Genomic DNA, 21,313 nt, shown 5'->3' with positions numbered 1-21,313 from the left:
GAACTAAAAAAAGGTCTGATGGCTGACTACTGAGGACGACTTGGCTGTGAGAGGAGGTAGAAATATCAGGTCCAAATGAGCAGGGAAACAGCAAGACACTAAATTGAAGGGTTGGTAAAACAAGAACAACAAACAAAAACAAAGAAATAAACAAACCTGGCAAGATAGAATGAGTGGGTACAAGGGAAAAAACTCGAACATATTTCCAAATGCAAGGAGGTGCCGGGGGTGGGAGTCTCAGAGTTGCCCATGGTTAAGGCATGGAAGAAAGGCTTGAATGATTCCTAGGAAGTTCTGAAACTTATCTTACTGGAAGTGAGCTGGTAACCATTTCATCTGCAACTTCTAAAATACATTTTAAGTAGAACTTCTATGAAAAAAATTTTCAGTGACGCTTTGGTACTACCAAAGTGTTCCATGAAGTGCCTGCTGCAGTTCCTTGTTAAACTAGGGACATCTCTCTTGGTCTTGATCTGACTGGGGCTCCTTCTGGTGCCCGAGGGGCTGCTTTCTCTCCGTGTTCATTGCTGGTCCGCTCACAGTGATGGAGCACACAGGCTACCCTGTGGGAAGAGATGTTTCCTGATGGGAATCCAGGTCATCTTACAATCCACAGAAATCGAGAAGTTGAGATACTTCCCATGCGAGACAAATAATCATTCTTCCAACCTCGACTCAGGGCACAGGTGCACTGTGTATTTAACCATTTAGTGCTAAGTATTACATAGATAATTATCCCAAAGGAGGAGAAGAATGGAAAGTTCCATTCTGGAAGGGCTCCTTAAGTAATGACCTATATTTAATTTCAGTAAACGAGTTTGTGTTTTAATGATTTCAACAATCTGAGCTTCAAATCTCTGATTCGATTTATATGAAGATTGTCTGAAGATATATCAAGAGATCCATAATTAAGCTGTTAGAATCTGAGGCCAGCATTCCTCCAACATGATAGTTAGCAACTGGATTCATCATCCTTTAAGATCGGACTTCAGGGAGCTCTTTATTTCTTCTCTGTCTTCCTTCCTCCATCCCTCCTTCTACCCCTTTATATTTTTCTTTCCTATCATCAGAGCTAAGAACTGGATTTATTACAAAAGTGGCCAAATCTTTACTTTGACAGATGTTTCTATAAACATTAAACTTTTGACCTTGTTTAGCTAACTGAAACCTGCCTAAAATTCAAGAGTCATACAATAATAGGGCATTTATCTTATTCTCTGGTTGTAATTCTCCAGCTCCTAGAAAGAACTTCAATAAAGGAAAATTCCTATGCTTCTTTCCAGGGAAAGCAGGTTGCCGGATGGGGTAGGCTGAAGTCCTAATAATGTAAACTGAATAAGACAGGGGTCTTATGCCTAACCATTGGCTCCTCCACAGTAGTGTTACTGAAATGACAATAAAAATAATTTAAAAATTACCAAAAGGGCTAATGTTAATTGAAATTTCATATACTGCAGGCGCCCTGCTATGTACTTCATAGGTATTTTCTCTTTTAATCATCAGAATAACTCTATGGGTTAGAGACTGTTACTATCTTTGCTGCCCTTTAAGGGCAATAAAGCTTAGAGAAACTATTTAGTGTAAGGTCACTAGCTACAAGGGCTGGAACTGTGACTTAAGCCCAGGTTAATTTCATCAGCTTCCCATTTGGACCATGTGGAAGAACCTCCCGGGTCAGGTTTTCCCATGTGTGTAATACACATTCATTCTACAGTTAGGTACGAGTACCTTCTACATGATAAGCACCTTTGTGGAAAATGGGGATCCAATAATGAACAATATCTGTCTCTACCCTCAAGGAATTCATAGGTTAACTCAATTTATTCCCACTTTGTTCTAGAGCAAACTTCCTGTTCAGATCTGTTTGTTGGGCAATTAACCATAATTAATTAAACTCAGATGCCTAGATGGAATCTGCAGTTAACTTACATGGTGTGAAGTTGCCAGGTGAATGTAGAATTCTGGAAGCAAAATGCTGGCATTTTGACCAAGACTTATATATCTGCTTAGTATTTAACATTTTACACACCCGGTGGATCTATAAAGTCTAGGGACCGACTTTGTGCCTTCCCCCTCAATGGTTTTCCAAACTGAGCTTATTAAAGTGGAATGCTTAGCAGCCCCCACCCCTCCACCCCAGGGTTTCTGATTCAGAGTTTGCATTTCTGAAAAGTTATCTGATGATATGAATGGTGCTGGTGTCGGGTTCACACTCCGGAAACCTCGCTGGATCATCTATGCATGATTTTAGCCTTCTGAGTATATTATGAAATAATTCCCTCTGCTGGGATCCCTAATGAGTTTAGTCTCTTAAAAGACATTTGATCTTAAAAGCCCCAGATTTCAATCTACTTTTCTATCATCCATTCTTCAAAAATATTTGCTGAGATCTTTGTTAAGAAACTGGAGATATTGAGGGGCACCCGGGTGGCTCAGTGGGTTAAAACCTCTGCCTTCAGCCCAGGTCATGATCCCAGGGTCCTGGGATCGAGCCCCATGTCCGGCTCTCTGCTCAGCGGGGAGCCTGCTTCCCTTCCTCTCTCTCTGCCTGCCTCTCTGCCTACTTGTGATCTCTGGCAAATAAATAAATAAAATCTTAAAAAAAAAAATAGAAACTGGAGATATTGATGTGAATAAGACCCTATGGTTGGAAGTTTTGTATATTTAAGAAAGAAATTTCTACCTCTTAACTTCTATCTCCATACTAACTTTCAAGGTAATCCACTAAAATGTTAAAATGAGCATATTCTCTCTAATGTTGAATGTTTCAAAATGATTAGCTAAGCAAAAATTAAACTACAAAATCATTTATGTTTTATTAATGTGCTAAATTGGACAAAATTAGCTAAATCCTTTAAAGTTTTTTATAAGACAAAGAAATACAAAATATCAAGATCTCAATTTAGCGTATAGGCTAAATCTGTAGATGCCATATACATAAAATAGATATTTAATAGTTTTTCAGCTCTGTTGATGAACAAGGTCTTATCAAATTTTGAATATTTAGAATACAATTAAGGATACTCTACACTAACTTTTTAAAAAAAAATACAATAGAATTAGATGATTTGATGACTTAAGAGTTTCAGGATCACACAATGCCGATGAGTCATGAGTCTGACCACCACCACGCCACATTTATTGAGTACTTAGCATGTGTCAAGCGCTGTACTTCGTGCTCATTATGCCTGAACTTTCACCCCTCCCCAAATCTATGAAGTAGGTACTATTATTATCTCCATTCTACTAAGGTTTAAATATTTAGCACTATGTATTGGCACTGTTGGTATTGTTGCTAAGGGCAGGAGGTTCTGGGGTCCAGGTGCACGGGCTTTGACTTCAGGGGAGGGGTTCTACTGTGAAACGAGTGGGTAGATGGGCTACTTCCCAGCAGTCACAAGTCCTCTGCCCAAGTCCTCCCACTGACTCTGAAACCCAGCTGAGCTCTGCCCTTTTCTTTTTCCTCCTACCCTTTGGTATGCAGGAAGGATGTGGTGTTGCTACAAGAGTGATGTCACAAGGAACAGGACATGCCGTCCATTCAAAGGCATCAAGAGTATAACTTCTCCTGGTATGCTATTTTGGAGAAATTGAATGGACAGTTTTATCTTTGGATTTTTCTCTTAACCTTACATTTTAATGATGTAAGCGATGTCCTCAGAGACTAACAAAACCTTTTCTTGATATCTAGATCTTTTAGTACTCATAATCCTCTTGCTGTTTTAAAATGCATCTCAATTCTGCTATGTCCGAAACGGAACTTACCGTCTTCCCTCCCCTGCACACATGTGCCAAGCCCCTCCCCTTTTTCTCACCTTGAAAAATGGCTCTATCACACACACAGTTGTCCAACCCAGAAACCATCCTTCATGGCTCTATCGCACACACAGTTGTCCAACTCAGAAACTATCCTTCATTCTAGTTTCCTCCTCACCCCTCACCCCAACCTAATTAATCAAATCTTGTCAACCTACTTCCTAAAAGACCATCCACTCTTCCCAACTCACCGCACTACACTTCTTGCCTTTTTATTTGCGACTCTCTCATCTTTTAATGCATGTTACTGTGAAAGTGATTCTTCTAAAACTCCAATTATTATGTCATGTTTTTTTAAAAAATTTTTAAAATACTTTATTTATTCTTTGACAAAGAGAGAGAGACAGTGAGAGCAGAAACACAAGCAGGGGGAGTGGGAGAGGGAGAAGCAGGTTTCCTGCTGAGCAGGGAGCCTGATGTGGGGCTCAGTCCCAGGACACTGGGATCATGGCCTGAGGTGAAGGCAGACGCTTAATGACTGAGCCACCCAGGCGCCCCTATTATGTCATGTTTTTAAACACCCTCTAATACCTTTCCACTGCTATTAGTATAAGTTTCAAATTTTGTGATGTGGCTTATGAGATGTTCCATGACTGGTCTCTGCCTACCTCTCCTGTCTGTCTCTGACCACTTAGACTCCAACCATGATGAATTTGTTTCTGCTTGAGAGGACCACATCCTATCTCCCATACATGCTGTTTACATGCTGGAACACTCTCCCCTCAATTTCCACTCATACATCTGACATCAACACATCAACTTAAATATTCCTTTCTCCAGGAAACTTCTTATTCTTCTACATTAAGGAAGGTATGGACAGCATATGTATTTTTTTTTTAAGATTTTATTTATTTATTTGACAGAAAGAGAGAGAATAGCAGGCAGAGGGAGAGGGAGAAGCAGGCCCCCACTGAACAGGGAGCCGGCTGCGGGGCTCAATCCCAGGACCCTGAGATCATGACCTGAGCCAAAAGCAGTTGCTTAACTGACTGAGCCACCTAGGCGCCCCAGATACCGTATGTATCTTGAACTTCTCTAATGAAGCACTCCTTCACTTTATTATAAGTTCTTGTTAATAGCCTATCTTTTTCTGCTTGCCTGTGAGCTCTGAGATGGCAGGGGCCACATCTAGTTGTTGATAAATGTATCACAGGGCTTGCAACACAGTAGGGGAAAAATAATAGCTATTTAATTAACTGACTTAATGAAAGACTTGAGTAGGGACAAGTATTGTATAGCCTTATACTTTCCTAAGTCACTGAAAACATATATATAGCATTTTTACCTTTGCTTTTCTTATTGTTTTTTTTTTAAGATTTTATTTATTTATTTGACAGAGATCACAAGTAGGCAGAGAGGCAGGCAGACAGAGAGAGAAGCAGGCTCCCTGCCGAGCAGAGAGCCTGATGCGGGGCTCGATCCCAGGACCCTGAGACTATGACCTGAGCTGAAGGCAGAGGCTTTAACCCACTGAGCCACCCAGGCGCCCCTCTTATTGGTTTAAAAAAAAAAAACAAAAAAGTAAATAATTCCAAAAGGTATCAGGGGTGTCTGAAACCTTGGCTTTTCTCTAGGTAAAACCGTGAGATGAAGAAAAAATGAGTTTAGTGGTCCTTATGGTTAGGTGGCTGAGGTTCCAGCTTTGTTCTCTTCTGTCTCATGCTCGCAACTGAAAATCTTTATAGGCCCAATTTCCCTTAGGATTTGCAATTTTTCCCATTAATATTTTAAAAATCTCACTAAAACTTACCTCAGCTGCATCATGGAGCCATTGAATCACAGATTTGGATGGAACCTCAGACAACAGCTAGTGTCCCCCACAATCCTATACTTTAACTCCTACTTTTCATCTTCATGTTAAGAGTTATCCAGAATGAGTGGCAAAAATACTCAGTGACAAGGAGCCCTCTACCTCCAAAGGCCACCCATACAAATGGTGCTAATGGGTCAGGAGCCCCCGTTGAAAGAGTATGCATTCCTGGAAGGGAGGAGACATGTGGCTTCATCATCATTGCAAACTTTGAAGGAGATTATCCATCTTTTTCTGAGACCAGGTTTGGTAGAAAACGAGAGGAAATAACATTTAAGGCACTGGGTTCCCTGGGAAAAGGAGGTTAGAAGGAGACCCTAAAGAAATAGGAAAAAGGGTGTGGAAAAGGAGAACTGTCATTTTCAGAAAATGGAAAACAACATGGAGGTTCCTCAAGATGGTAAGAATAGAGCTACCCTCCAACCTAGCAATTGCACTACTGGGTACTTACCCCAAAGATACAGATGTAGTGAAAAGAAGGGGCACATGAACCCCAATGTTCATAGGAGCAATGTCCACAATAGCCAAACTGTGGAAGGAGCCGAGATGCCCTTCAACAGACGAATGGATAAAGATGTGGTCCATGTACATGATGGAATATTACTCAGCCATCAGAAAGGATGAATACCCAATTCTTGCATCAACATGGATGGAACTGAAGGGGATTATGTTACGTGAAGTAAGTCAAACAGAGAAAGACAATTATCCTATGGTTTCACTTGTATGTGGAACATTAGCAATAGCACGGAGGACCACAGGGGAAGGGAGGGAAATCCAAAGGGGGAGAAATCAGAGAGGGAGATGAACCACGAGAGACTATGGACCCCGAGAAACAATCTAGGGGTTTCAAAGGGGAGGAGGGAGAGAGGAGGCGGGTAACAGGGTGATGGGTGTTGGGGAGGGCATGTGCTGTGATGAGCCCTGGGTGTTATACATAACTAATGAATCACTGAACATCAAGGACTAATTATGTACTATACAGTGGCTAACTGAACATATCAATAATAATAAAAAAGAAAGTGGATATACTTCCAATTTTACATTTTTTTTCTTAGACTTGGGAATGCCTGAAAAGAGAAAGAAGATGCTTGGAGGACAGGAGACCCCTAAACTAACACTGATAGGTGGTGGTGGTATATGTGTTGGGGAATGAGGGTAGGGCACAAGGGAAGAGAGGGGACAAAGTTGTATTATTAATCCTTATTATTTGCACATACTTTATCATAGATTCTGAGACGAACAAAAAGGACTTCTTTGCAACTAATATGTCAACATATGTGTTTGTAAACGGATCAAAATATTTTGTCAATGCTATTGTTAAATATATTCACCAAATTTATGTTCAAATTTTCTTAAGAAATTCTTGTTAAGAATTTGTCATTTTGCACATTGATCAATGATGGAATAGAAAACTCAGAAATAAACCCATAATTACATGGTCAATCAATCTTTAACAAAGCAAGAAAGAATACCTGATGGGAGAAAGACAATCTCTTCAACAAATGGTGTTGGAAAAACTGGACAGCCACATGCAGAAGAATGGACCTGGGCCATTTCCTTACACCGTACACAAAAATAAAATGAATTAAAGACCTAAATGTGAGACAGGAAATCCTGAACATACTGGAAGAGAGCACAGACAGTAATTTCTCTGACATTATCCATAGCAATGTTTCTCTAGATATGTCTCCTTAGGCAAGGGAAATAAAAAAAAAATCAAAATAAAAAGCTTCTGCACAGTGAAGGAAACAATAAACAAAACTAAAAGGCAACCAATTGAATGCGAGAAGATATTTGCAAATGATGTATCAGATAAAAAGTTCGTATCCCAAATATACAAAGAACTTGGACAACTCAACACCCCCCAAAACAAATAATCTAACTAAAAAATTGGCAGAAGACATGAACAGACATTTTTCCAAAGAATAGAGATGGCCAAGAAACACATGAAAAATGCTCAACATCACTTATCATCAGGGAAATGAGAATCAAAAGCACAATAAGATACCACCTCACACCTGCCAGAATGACTGAAATCAACAACACAGGAAACAGTAAGTGTTAGCAAAGATGTGGAGAAACAGGAACCCTCTTTCACTGTTGGTGGGAATGCAGACTGGGGCAGTGACCCTGGAGAACAGTATGCAGGTTCCTCAGAAAGTTAAAAATAGAGCTACCCTTTGATGCAGTAATTGCACTACTGAGTATTTACCCCCAAAATACAGAAACACTAAATCAAGGGGATACATGCACCTCTATGTTTATTGCAGCATTATTTACAATAGCCAACTTATGAAAGCAGCCCAGATGTCCACTGATTGACGAATGGATAAAGAAGATGTGGTGTATATATATACAACAGATATTACTTAACTGTAAAAAGAATGAAATCATGCCTTTTGCAACATAATTGGAGCTAGAGAGTTTAATACTGAGTGAAACGAGTCAGTCAGAGAAAAACACATACCATATGATTTCACTAATTTGTAGAATTTAAGAAACAAAACAAATGAGCAAAGGGAAAAAAGAGAGAATGAGAGACAAACTAAGAAACAGACTCTTAATTATAGAGAACAGACTAATGGTCACCCGATGGGAGATGGGTGGGGACGGGTGAAATAGGTGATGGGGATTAAGTTGTTCTGGTGAGCACCAGGTGTTCTACGAAGTGCTGAACCACTAGATTGTACCCCTGAAACTAATATAACACTGCATGTTAACTGTACTGGAATTAAAATGTAAAAAATTTGTTATTTTGTTTATAATAAAGTGAACATTATAAATGATGAGGAGAGCAAGTAAATCCAAAATACTTGTTCCAAAAGCAAAGATTTTATCTATGAGACATGAAATATTATGTAAAATAATAAATAATATTATTATCAACACTATGGATGAGAAGCTTTATTCATCATCTAGTCCAGTTACTTCAAAAGTTTTTTTTTTTTAAGATTTTATTTATTTGACAGAGAGAGATCACAAGTAGGCAGAGAGGCAGGCAGAGAGAGAGGAGGAAGCAGGGTCCCCGCCGAGCAGAGAGCCCAACACGGGGCTTGATACCAGGACCCTGGGATCACGACCTGAGTCACAGCAGAGGCCTTAACCCTCTGAGCCACCCAGGTGCCCACTTCAAAAGTTTTTAAAGGAAAGCTGATTTCTGTTTCTGTTTTTGCTTTTTAAATGAAACACCATGCCAAAACTAAATAGAAATTGAAAACACAGCTGCTTTGATTAAAGTGAGGTGAGACCCTTTAAGTTCTGTCCACTTGTTTCCTCTTCCCCTCCTCTGTAGGAATTGAGGACTCTTTGGAATTTAGTTTGAAATACTCTTCTAGTATAACCCATCACCATACAGATAAAATTATAGATCATGCTAGTTTTATCTTACTAAGTCAGATGCCCTTCTAAAGTAGCAAGAAAAGGTCTGGTTGGACAGGAACAGGACTAAGAAGTAACCCACTCTACAAGCATGTGGTACTTGCACACATACACACATGTGATACAGACACACCTGCAAAGAGATATTCAGAGCATGTTATTATATTACAAAGTAATAAATAAATACGTCACCGTCACCTGGGAAGGTGGGGTCAACCTTGACCCTTATGGAAAATTCCCTGTACTCTTTAATATTTTTACTGATTTCTGAGCATATGTTTTCATAGTTGTCTCTGTTTTAAGCTCTTCCTTCAAAGGGATTCGCTAGATTTATGAGCTGTTGTAGTGTCTAGTTGATACCTTCCCTCCTTCCCACCATGTCACAACAGACATGAGACTCAGCCCTAAGACGTAACAAATAATCCAGTTCATTTTAAGGGTCTTTATCTTATTGTAGTAATATAAGTCCTGAAATGATCGGCTTAATTTTATCCTGTCAAATATATCATTTTTATAGTTTGAGCTTTATGATATAAATTTTTAATATTTCTTCCTGAGCATGTAAACACTTCTGTGATCAGTAGAAGAAAGAGTGGCTTTGACAGGGTGTATAAAAAGATTAGTGCACAGACATAATTTTGAAATTACAAGTGACTGCTTCTAGTTCTAGAAAACTTACAATGATTTATCAAGACAAATTCTGTCCTATCGACTCTAATGAGAGAGAGCTGATTAAAACTGTTGTGGAATCGAAGTGGAAAGCAGAGAAGTAAAAGAGGGGACTGTGAGACAGCCTCACCACAAACCGGTGGAATGGTGAAGACCGGGACCTGGGAAGCATGGGCAGGTGCGTGCGTCCTGGAGTCAAAGGAGAGAGGTTGGAGATGCCACCCTTGTGGGCTGACAAGTGATGTGTGAGAATGTGGTGGGAGAGGCAGACCGGAGGGCGGTGATATCAAAGGGGAAGTCATAAGGAAATGGAAAGATTTTTATCTTTGACTTTTGTTCTGTTTTGGGGATGGCTACATGCCTTTTATTTTCAGACTTGCTGAAATTAGAAATGTGTATTAGTTTTCTATTGCTGGTGTAATGAATTAACACTTGAAACAACACAATTTCATTCTTTATCATGCTGTAGGTCAGAAGTCTGACATGGATCTCACTAGGCTAAAATCAAGGTGTCAGCAGGCCTGTATCCCTTGAGTTCTAGGAAAGAATCCACTTCTTTGCCTTTTCCAGCTTCTAGAGGCTGCGCGCCTTCATCGGGCATGACTCTCCTCCGTCTTCAAGACCAGCCACATTATACCTCTTTGAACATTCTTCCATAGTCACATCATCTCCTTCTGTGGAAAGTTTCTTTACTTCTAAAAACTCATATGATTAAACTGGGTTCACCTGGATATTTCACTGTAACCTCTCCAAGTCCTTGATTAAATCACATCTGAAAAATCCCTTTTGCCACGTAAGGTAACATTCTCAGGTCATTATTCTGGCTCACTCTGCTCAAGCCGCTGCCTTCGGCTCAGGTCATGATCTCAGGGTCCTGGGATCGGGTCCCGCATCGAGCTCTCTGCTCAGCAGGGAGCCTGCTTCCCTCTCTCTCTCTCTCTGCCTGCCTCTCTGTCTACTTGTGATTTCTCTCTGTCAAATAAATAAATCTTTAAAAAAAATTTTTTTTTCTTAAATTTAAGGAAGGATAATTCCTTCTCTAGTCTACTCTAGATCTTTTTTTTTTTTTTAAAGATTATTTATTTATTTGACAGACAGAGATCACAAGCAGGCAGAGAGGCAGGCAGAGAGAGGGGAAGGGAAGCAGGCTCTCTGGTGAGCAGAGAGCCCGACATGGGGCTCGATCCCAGGACCCTGGGATCAGGATCTGAGCCTAAGGCAGAGGCCTTAACCCACTGAGCCACCCAGGCGCCCCTCTACTCTAGATCTTTTAATCTGAATAAAACAAGGACACTAATACAAGCCAAAGGGATTCTATTCTCTATTTCTTGTGAAATTCACTGCCACGCAAGGCTCAGATATAATCTGTGTTTCTTCTTCCTTGTCTAAACATGAGAGTCACAATATCTGAATGGTGCAGGGTCTCAAGGCTTAGCTGAGTTTTGAGTTTCTTGGTGTCTGAAAGCTGGGTTACAAAGCAGAAGTAGTTGTGACTGGTACGTAGGCTTCTGTCTGCATAACCGCAGTATTCTAAAAAGAGAAAGCCTATTTGAACACTCTCATTTTTTTCCTCAGGGAGAACATAGTTGCCTGCCGTGCTAGCCAAAGTCTTACCTCATTTTTGACTGTGATGGCTACATTTAAAAATTTTTCTTAAATTTGGGGCGCCTGGGTGGCTCAGTGGATTAAGCCGCTGCCTTCGGCTCAGGTCATGATCTCAGGGTCCTGGGATCGGGTCCCGCATCGAGCTCTCTGCTCAGCAGGGAGCCTGCTTCCCTCTCTCTCTCTCTCTGGCTGCCTCTCTGTCTACTTGTGATTTCTCTCTGTCAAATAAATAAATCTTTAAAAAAAATTTTTTTTTTCTTAAATTTAACACTAAGCAAGCATAATTGATAGAGAAAAAGGACCTCAAGTGATAAAACCGTAAGCATTACATATTGTAAGACCTAAAATTTTAAGTGCTGCTTTGACATCTTTGAGCCTCCTAGGACACCGGAGGCCACACCATGAGTTTTCCTGCTCTTGCCAGATATGCCCCCAAACTAGTGAGAAGGCTCCCAACAGGGCTCATTCCCATATCAGCCAGACCTGCTGCAGCCTACCTAATCCTCAACCTAATGGGCTTTACCTTCCGGCCAGTCCATACAATTATTCAAATTTCCTTTCCCACAGGAACCAAGGGTCACGCCATTCTCTCATTATTCCAAAGCCTGCCTCCCACAGCCCCTGCTGGCTCACTCTGCTCCCGAGTGCCACCCCATGTGGCCCAATGTGGTATACGCACTCCCTTGGGCTGTGAGCCTCTGTGACTAATGCACTGCTGCCAATCCCATCTGTGCGGTGTCAGGTCGTGTGTTCTGCCATCTTGTTTATTGAGGGGGGAAACTCCTCCTTCACCAATGGTAGAATAGGAAGTGATCAGAACCTATTTGCTTTCCTTATTGCAGAGTATTTGGTCTTTGGACTGAGAAAGATATGTGAATGCTCTGGGTCCCGTAACAAGAGCCTCAGGCCCAGTCTTCCTCATGGGAAAAGGAACAAAGTCCATGTATGATGCTGTTATGTATTCCTGGGATTTTTCTAGGGGCTTCCAGTAACATTGCAGAAATGTGGCAGGGGACAAAACGCAAGAAAATTGGTTTCACATGCAGCTCACTAGCTTCTTTGGGTGTGTCATAACCTTTCAAACACCAAATTAATAGACACTGGAATGCGTTGAGGAGGAAGAGGTTATTGGCAAGAGAAGGCCGCATTCCATCTTATTTCCTCATCAAAGCTTTTTGTCTTGACTTTTGTAGAAAAGCAAAATATGTAGTAGTATGATCTAAACTGAGATTGATATCCAGAATATAAAAGGAACTCCTAATAATCAACAAGACAGAAAATTTAATAGAAAAAAATATATAAAGATGAGGCTAGGTAAGTGACAGAAAGGAAAATCCTGGTCGTTAATAAATATTTAAAGAGAAAGTAATTCTCACCAATAATCAAGGGAATACAAGTTAAAATAAAAATACTACTTTACACTGATCATTTGGCAAAAATTAGAAAGTCAGATAATATCAAGGGATGATGAAAATGTGGGAAACTTCAGGAACTATTATAAACTGGTGTATCTAACTCCAGAGCACAGTCTTACAGGAATAGTGAAATTAAGCCAATAGCCTGCGACTAGCACATTTGCTTCCAGGAATATGTCCCAGAGAAGTCCTCAAGGAGATTATGAGGGTGTTCGCCCAGGTCTTATGTATGGTAGCAAATAATTGGAAGCAAACTAAATGGCCATGGATTTCCAAGGCAACAGTAAAATGTGACAAGATCAGATTCTCGGCATCATTCAAAAACAGTAATTTAGATCTACATTTAGCAACATTGATAGATCTCAAAAACTTATTATTGAATAAAAAAATAACTCAATAAACAGGATGACACTTATGTAAAATCACTTTCATTTAAATTAAAACCTAAACACAAAACATGCCATAAGCTTTAAAAATACACCTATCTTTAAGTAAGTGTGAGAAAAATGGATTAGAAAGTGTTTGGCTATGGAATAGGAGGGGGAATGGGGTTGTAGATGGGGGACGGAGAAGCAAAAGTAATAGAGTAAGATACCACCAAAGAAGGGGACTAATTCTAACTGGTAATGATAGTATACCACACACGGGAGCTCTGATTGACTTGGTTCCGTACTCCTGATTCCAAAGAAATAGATGAGAGGAAGAAAGAGAAGGAGGAAGAGAGGGAGGAAGGCAGGAGCGGGTAGAATGTGTCTGTAGGTGCAGATTACAAGGCCTTGACTTTTGGGGAGTGCATTTCCAACCACTGAGCCCATTCTCTTGTAGGCACTTTGGACTCCAAGTGAGGACAAACAGATAAGAAGGCATCCTGCTGTACGAGACAGGAATTTGGAGTGCGAGACAAGAGATGTGCACCTTTCTTTCATATTTATCACAGCTGGTTGAATAATCTTCGGTAGGTCACAGATATCTCTGTTAAATGGACCTGCTCTGTGTCCTGCAGGATCCTTGTGATGATGAACTTAGGGGAACACGTGGCAGAAAGTATCAGCTTTGCATAAATATCAGATGACGAATCTGTTGCAAGACTTGGGGTAGACAAATGATTCTAGTCAAGAGAAGGAGAGTTGAACTGAGTTTCCCAGGCCCTGAACTTGCCCGGGTCCTTGCCTCCTGGAAAAGGAAAAGGACAAAAGCCAAATCGAAGGGAGATTCTTTCTTTTAAGAAAAAAATTGCAGGGGCACCTGGGTGGCTCAGTCAGTTAAGCAGCTGACTCAGTTTCAGCTCAGGTCATGGTCTCAGGGTTCTGGGATTGAGACCCACATGGGGCTCTATGCTCAGTGAGAAGTCTGCTTCAGGATTCTCTCTCTGCCCCTCCCCCTGCTTGTGCGCTCTCTCTCTCTCTCTAAAATGAATAAATCTTTTTTATTATTTTTTAAAAATTTTCAGCATAACAGTATTCATTATTTTTGCACTACACCCAGTGCTCCATGCAATCCGCGCTCTCTATAATACCCACCACCTGGTACCCCAAGCTCCCACCCCCTGTCCCTTCAAAACCCTCAGATTGTTTTTCAGAGTCCATAGTCTCTCATGGTTCACCTCCCCTTCCAATTTCCCCCAACTCCCTTCTCCTCTCTAACTCCCCATGTCCTCCATGCTATTTGTTATGCTCCACAAATAAGTGAAACCATATGATAATTCACTCTCTCTGCTTGACTTATTTCACTCAGCATAATCTCCCCCAGTCCTGTCCATGTTGCTACAAAAGTTGGGTATTCATCCTTTCTGATGGAGGCATAATACTCCATAGTGTATATGGACCACATCTTCCTTATCCATTCGTCCGCTGAAGGGCATCTTGGTTCTTTCCACAGTTTGGCGACTGTGGCCATTGCTGCTATAAACATTGGGGTACAGATGGCCCTTCTTTTCACTACATCTGTATCTTTGGGGTCAATACCCAGGAGTGCAATTGCAGGGTCATAGGGAAGTTTTATTTTTAATTTCTTGAGGAATCTCCACATTGTTCTCCAAAGAGGCTGCACCAACTTGCATTCCCACCAACAGTGGAAGAGGGTTCCCCTTTCTCCACATCCTCTCCCACACATGTTGTTTCTTGTCTTTCTAATTTTGGCCATTCTAACTGGTGTAAGGTGGTATCTCAATGTAGTTTTAATTTGAATCTCCCTGATGGCTAGTGATGATGAACATTTTTTCATGTGTCTGATAGCCATTTGTTTGTCTTTATTGGAGAAGTGTCCGTTCATATCTTCTGCCCATTTTTTGATATGATTGTCTGTTTTGTGTGTGTTGAGTTTGAGGAGTTCATTATAGACCCTGGATATCAACCTTTTGTCTGTACTGTCATTTGCAATTATCTTCTCCCATTCCGTGGGTTGCCTCTTTGTTTTCTTGACTGTTTCCTTTGCTGTGCAGAAGCTTTTGATGTTGATGAAGTCCCAAAAGTTCATTTTCACTTTTGTTTCCTTTGCCTTTGGAGACATATCTTGAAAGAAATATATATATATTTTAAATTACAGTATATTGTTTATTTGTTCTATTTTATTATTGTTGTTAATTTGTTACTGTGCCCAATTTATAGATTAAACTTTACTGTAGGTATGTTTGTATAAGAGAATCATAGTAATACAGGTTTTGGTACTATCTGCAATTTCAAGCATTCACTGGGGATCTTGGGACAGATTTCCTGTGGCATAAGGGGAAGTACTGTAGTTCTGTGCTGTTAGGATCTCCCCCCAAACCTCTGAATATTCTTCTTTCAGTTCTTCCTTTACTGATTCTCCTAGCTTGACCTTGGTCACATTATTATACTTAGAAATGTCCCTGGATCTGGTTGTCCCCAGACATTTCCTTGCTGGTATATAGGGTTGGACTCCTGTCTTACAGTATCATATCTTACATTTGAGAAGATGTTACATATTTACTTTCAGTGATAAGACAAACTTTTAATTTTCTAATCTCTCAGAAGTTACAAAAATTATTCAAAATCCACAGAAGTAAAGAAGATGCTTTTTGGTGCAAGAACTATGAGTCCTTTTCTACTGGATGCTGAGAATGATTCTCCGAAATCCTTAGGACCTCAGGAAAGCTCCTCTGCACTAAACCTGTGGACAGTGCAAGTGCCAAGAAACATTAAGGGCTATTCTCTTCACTACTCCCATGGCTTATTTCCTCCCTACCTTCCCTGCCTCCTTTCCTTTGAAGTTAATGCTCTTAATTTTGGGTGTCAAGAGCTAGATTTTTGGGTCGGTAGTTCTCTGTTTGGCCTTGCATGCGGGCAGGTTTGGCTCCTGAGAAAATCTGAACATACTGGGTTCCGGAATGGCTCACTGATGAAGGAAGGAAGGGGAAACCCCATTTCTTGAGCGCCGAGAACCGATATTGGAGGAATCACTTAATTATTCCATAGTCCAGTGAAGTAGTGATCGTTGTTTTCATTGGAGAGAAAAATGATAGGTTAAGAGAGACCTAAAATGTTTTCAGTGGACAAAAGTATCACATACAAAGTGACAGAATTGGATTTTGAATCTGATGACAAAGCTCATTATTCTGTTTCTATACTATTCCTGTGAGGTCTTGTAGGTCACCTAGCACCACTCTCTTCCCCTAACACATGCCCTGCATTTTCAGATGAGAAAACTGAAGTCCTCAGAGATCCCCTGTTGTCCTAGGTCATATGGTAGCTAAAAGTAAAACTGGGTTTGGAACTTGGGTGCTCTGGGCCACTGTTTGCCACTTTATGCTTCCACAGTTACAAAATTAGATTATATATAATGTAGTTATGGTCATAAAAATCATGTGATACTCTCTTTGCTTGAAGATATTGCTTAATGTTTTTCTTTCCCGCTTTTCTGCCCATTTCACCACCACAGCCTGCCGCATGTCCTCTTTTTGGACATATCTGCTGCCGCACAGACAGAGCGTCAGGAGGTCCACGTGGCTGGGAATTTCTAGGCATTCAGCCTAGGAGTATGAAGAAAGCAATGACCGGAAGCTGGATTTGAGGCACCATAAGGAAGGCGTTTCTTACAAGGTAACCCACGGAGGGAACGTTCTCTGGGCAGGGGACGTGCCCTGTTGACGCAGAGACCGGAGCACTTGGTGGGAACCCAAAGCGACTCCAACACGTACAGAAACTGGGCAGTAGATGGTCAGCCAGAGGCTGACTGTATCTGGCTGGTAATTTGTTTCTACTTTGAACTTAAATTAGGTAGGAAAGGAATACTCTTCAGCAGAAGAAGAATTGAGTGTATCAACAATGCCCACAAGTCTGAAGGAGCCACTTTGCATTTTACATAAATCTTCTTTCCTTCAAAGGGGCTTCAAAGTACCGGCAGACAATGGACGCGTGCTCTGTGCCTCCTGCTCCGAGGACGGAGACACCACTACATTAGGGGAGGCCTGACCTTAGCCTTCTTTCTCTCGCTTTTCCCCCCCGTCCCAGCTCTTATTTCAGGATCATATGAGATTTACGCAAGATCCTGCTCGCCTCCCTAATCAGGGAAGACAGATGAGATTCAGGTTCCTGGGGAGTGGAAGCTGCTGTTGAGCAGAAGGGAATGGGAGAGTGATCTGGGGCAGAGAACGCGGGGGCGGGTGTGAGACAAACTGTGCATTCTCGGGAAGGACAGATAATACTAGAAAGCAAGGTAAACTGGATGGAAGTTTGTAGAAGAAGAATCAACACAGAAAGCTTTGTGGCCAGGCTTGGGGGAGGGACACGGGGTAGGCACGTGGTACACATTCAAGAAAGGGAGGGATGAAGGGAGCAAAATGATCAGCGCTCTTCCTCTGCACCTGGGAGCTGCTGGGTCTGCATGTGGCCGAGGTCGGTCTGTAACACGCATCAGATTTCGCAGATTGCTTCTGAAATTACTGAACGATGTTAAGCATCTGAATGGGGCTTTGTGGTGGGTGGTGGTACTGTTGATGGGCGTGGGCGAGTTCCAAGGATGTGTATCATAGGAAAAAGTTCTTTCTAAATCCGGAAGGATGTGATTCTCTGACTCTAAAAGTTAAAAAACAACGCAAGACAAATAGCATGGAGGACAAAGGGAGATGGAGAGGAGAAGGGAGTTGGGGGAAATTGGAAGGGGAGGTGAACCATGAGAGACTATGGACTCTGAAAAACAATCTGAGGGGTTTGAAGAGGCGGGGGGTGGGAGGTCGGGGTACCAGGTGGTGGGTATTATAGAGGGCGCGGATTGCATGGAGCACTGGGTGTGGTGCAAAAACAATGAATTCTGTTACGCTGAAAAGAAAAAAAAAACAACAACGCAAGAATACTGAAGCCCTCTAGTAACCCTGTTCTGGCCTAAGGGACAAATAATATTTCATCCCTACTTTTGTAATCATTCTGTGTTCTTTTCAGTGATAAGGTTCCTGGAAAAGATGGCTTTTGCAGATCAGTTTTGAGTCTCAAACTCACAAGCACTAGAGCAAATTCTCACTCCCCCATGCCTCATATAAATCATACTAAGAAATTCCTCTACAAAAGGTCCTTCTATAGGTTTTCTCTATAGCCCATTCTGGAAGAGTTTTCTTCACTTCTAATCAGAAACCATTGAAGCCACTTTTCCTCGTTTGCTGTTTTCAGTAAAGATGGAGTACAGTGTTTTTTCCCCCAGATATTTCGAGATTTTAATCTTCACAACCTGTTCCGCAGAAATAAATTAAGCGCACCTCTGTTTTCTGAGCATGATAGAAAACACAAACTGTGCATTTCAGATAGACATGATTTTAAACCTAGTTCCACTACTTAATGGCCATGTTTCTGCCTCCAAAATGCTATGCTTTTGCTGTGCTATGCTCCAAAATGCTGTTATCTTTATAACATTGCCTGGATCTCTCCTTTATATCAGGTAGGTGCTCTGTTCACCCCCATAGTTTCCTACCCTGCTTAGTTTTCTTCGTAGTTTTTCTAATACTCAACATCTTGCCTGTTTGATTTTTTTTTTGAGTCCTCCTTTATTGTCTGTCCCTCCATTAGAATAATACTTGTCATAGAGCACACACAAAACAAATATTTGTTAAATGGATGACTGAGTTGGATTAGTGAACTGGGGAAATTTAGTAACTTTCTTGGAGCCTCGGTCTCTCTTTTCCTGTTAAACAAGGGCTATGAAGTCCCACTCAAGGGACTGCACTGAAGATTAGATAATATGATGCAACACACTAGCCCAGTGTCACATCAAGTGTATTCAGGACTTCTTATTTTTTCTTTCCCTGGTGACAAGTGATTCCCCTGTAGTGTTTGCCTAACGGAGACCTAAGGAGAGATACCTTAGAGATACCGCTGAGAGATAATTACGTTGGTATCTGATGATCAAAGGACAAAACAAAAAACGAAAAAACAAAACTCAAACAAAAAATCTCAGTGCTTTCAATGGGTTATCTGACAACGGGAAGGAACATGAAAACTGCAGAACATTCTGTAAGACGGGGTTGCTGGGAAAGGAGCTTGAGGTCTTCAGTTTTCTGATTTCCTTCTGTTACGGCGAAGACCGTATTGGCCCAGGGAAGGGAGGTCACTTGCCAGGTCACTAGTAGCAGAGCTGGGTTTGGAACCTGGACGCTTTGTGCTTCTGCCTCCTACACTTCACTTGCCTCTAACCCCGAATTGCTTCAAGCTAGTTTCAGAGTTTAGAGACTCTGCAGATGGAAAATGTTAATCATTTTGGTTTCAGATTCTTGGCTGATTCCCGCTTTCTAACTCTTTAGTTATAAACATGTCTTAATCTTCATCATAATAAGCACCTTAATAACAATAAAGATTAGGAGGCTACTTTTTTCTCTTACTAAATGTGGTGACCTCTTCAAAACTTTGTTTGCAGCCCTAAAATTACATTGTAGGAAAGAGTTGGAAGAAGTGATATAGGAATAAGGGGAACGCAGGTGAGATGAGAAGAACAGAACATAATGCTGGAAATACTTTAAGATCAAACCTAGTATCAAATCAGAGACTGATGGTCTGAAATCAGTACATGGTGTGAGATGATGTGATAAAACTGTGAGTGTGATCTGAATCTGTCATAGAAAATAAGCTCAATAATAAAAAAAAGTATGATCGAAAAATCTCACTTTCATTTTTTTAGACATGGGCTATCTTCTATGACTTTTGATTTGTCTACCATGAAATCTTGACAACTTTAACATAATTAGACACGCTTTATGCTAAATCAGCTTTACAGAAACATTGAGAATGAAGTGTGTTTTAGACAATCACAGTTTCCATATAGCTTATTTTGGGTAGAATCAGAATAGATACCTTTTCAAAACGTAGTTCCTAAAAAATGTGCTAAATTTGTTTCTCGTGGGCTCCGAATAACTTTGTTGGTTCAGGCTACACTTTGTTGGGACTTAGTCATTAGTGCTTTCCCCTCACATGCCCCAGGCCCTTAGTCCGCCCTTCTCTCTCACATCTTCCTCCCCCTCCTTCATTCTCTTTCTTCTCCTCCCCCATGACACTCCTCCTTCCCATTCCCATAATTTTCATACCACCCCGCTCTGTCCATCTTTCTCTCCTCTTATTGGCCCAAGCTAGTTTGAAGAAATTATAAACAAAGATCTTCATGTCTTGAAAAACTGCATAGATGAGACTTTTAATTTGAAATCTGTGTAATTTTTATCAGATCATGATCTTGGATGCAGATTGTAGTGGATTGCATTGATGGCTCCAGTTCTTCCCTGTAACCACATTCTTTGCCACGTGACTGTGAAGTTCTACCCTCGGAAAAGGTGGCGGTGTATTTCCCCACTCTTCACCTTGTTTTGGCTACATGTCTTGCTTTGGCCAACAGAAGGAAGTTGAAGGTCTACCATTTCCAAGCCTGGGGCCAAAGAAGCCTTGTATTATTCTGTTCTGCCTCCTTGTACCTCTGTCATTGCCATGAGAAGAAAATGCCAGGACTCCTCCTTGGGTCTCAGAAAGAGAACGAGAGGCACCTGGCACAGAACTCCCTACCCAAGTCAACTCTTTGTCAGCTGACCCCCAGCGAACACACAAGTTCATGAGCTCAATAAACGCTATTGTTATGTACCACTGATATTTGGTGGCTGTTTGTTACACAAAGTTATTGTAGCAATAGGAAATTGATATACTGTTCACATCAATGTCTTCCATTTTGAACATGTGCAGACTGAGGCCCAGAGAAGTATACAGTTATAAACTAGTTAAGGACAGATCTGGAGCTAAGACCCAGAATTTCACATAGCTGGACCTATACTTGTCCAGTGAACCACGTCTTGTGTGAAATGCATTTGCATATGCCTGAAACTCTTAATGCCCTTCTGCTGAACTTCTATTAATACCTCCTTATTATTTATTCCTATAAATAATTTGACTCTATCACTTCAGCAATCAATTGGGCTAACTTAATTATTCAATTTACAATAAAAGGCAGGAAACAGAAGACAGTATTGTTAAGGCTTATCCGTCTTAATGTGGTGCATATGTGTATGTGTAGACGTGTGTGTTTGTGGTGGAGAGCTATGAAAACTTGTCATCATAGCTACCACTGGCGGAGCAATTACTGTAATTAAACCATACTTCATGTATTGTGCTCATACTTAAAAAAAAAATTTCAAGTATAATTA

General features: G+C 41.0%; 2 long non-coding RNA genes across 2 annotated transcripts in view; one reads left to right on the top strand and one right to left on the bottom strand.

Annotated features, from left to right (window-relative positions):
- LOC309849853 overlaps window positions 1–21,313 on the bottom strand; it is a 524,627-nt gene that overhangs the window by 47,922 nt on the left and 455,392 nt on the right. The gene's annotated exons all lie outside the window — the stretch shown is intronic.
- LOC309849859 lies at window positions 13,422–20,763 on the top strand. The gene is made up of 3 exons (XR_014303960.1): window positions 13,422–13,648; window positions 16,591–16,751; window positions 20,350–20,763. It is a non-coding gene; the product is annotated as an uncharacterized lncRNA (long non-coding RNA).

Source organism: Mustela nivalis (genome assembly GCF_964662115.1).
Source record: "Mustela nivalis genome assembly, chromosome: 16".
NCBI classification, from domain to species: domain Eukaryota; kingdom Metazoa; phylum Chordata; class Mammalia; order Carnivora; family Mustelidae; genus Mustela; species Mustela nivalis.
This window is presented reverse-complemented; position numbering and strand designations above follow the sequence as displayed.